We start from the raw sequence: 869 nt of genomic DNA on the forward strand, positions 1-869 counted from the left end.
CAGGGACCAGTTACAATGACACATCAAATCCATGATGAATTACATCGTGACAGCAAATTGAGGGATTACTAATAACGTGACAACAAATCCAGGGACCAATAACACTGAGGCACCAAATCCTTGGACCACTTACACTGAGACTATAGAATTACATCAGATATATGGGCTAGAAATGGGCCATTCAGACTAACCAGTCTGTGCCGGTGTTCATGCTCTGCTCGGTAATTAGAGAGCCTCAGTATGGGGAATGGCCATACTGCTGAAAGCAGCTCTAGTTAAGGGGAAAGGTGGGTAATGAATGAAGATATGATGGTGGAATCAGACGGTGACTGGTGAGGCCTAGTGACAGATTATTGTCAGAAGCCCTTTTCAAGCAGGCTGAGGATTAAATGTAACCAGCACAACAACTGTATCCGTCTGTTATTGTCCCAAAATCCACAAATCTAATGTCACTAATTGATTTTTCTGTGAAAATTGTAGAGATTTAAAAGAAGGGAGGAAATGAGGCTTGCGCAGAAACGAAGGTTCCTTGAAATAACACATTTTGAGGCTGTTTTGTGACTCGTCTGTGAGAGGTTAAAAACATGAAATGGAAAAGGGCAAGTTCAGTGACACTTATATTGCCAATAGTGCTTTCTACGTTAATCGCTATATCCTAAGCCGAATATCATATTGACTATCCCAATCACTAATCCCAATCCTAACACATAGCCACAAACCACACCCACTAACCACTAAACCTACATCTAAACCCAGACCATAATCAATGCTAAGAACATAAGAAATCGGAGCAGAAGTAGGTCATCTAGCCCCTTGAGTCCGCTCTGCCATTCAATAATATCATGGCTGATCTGATCTTGGCCTCAATT

This window comes from Pristiophorus japonicus, unplaced genomic scaffold, assembly GCF_044704955.1.
Source record: "Pristiophorus japonicus isolate sPriJap1 unplaced genomic scaffold, sPriJap1.hap1 HAP1_SCAFFOLD_42, whole genome shotgun sequence".
NCBI classification, from domain to species: Eukaryota; Metazoa; Chordata; class Chondrichthyes; family Pristiophoridae; genus Pristiophorus; species Pristiophorus japonicus.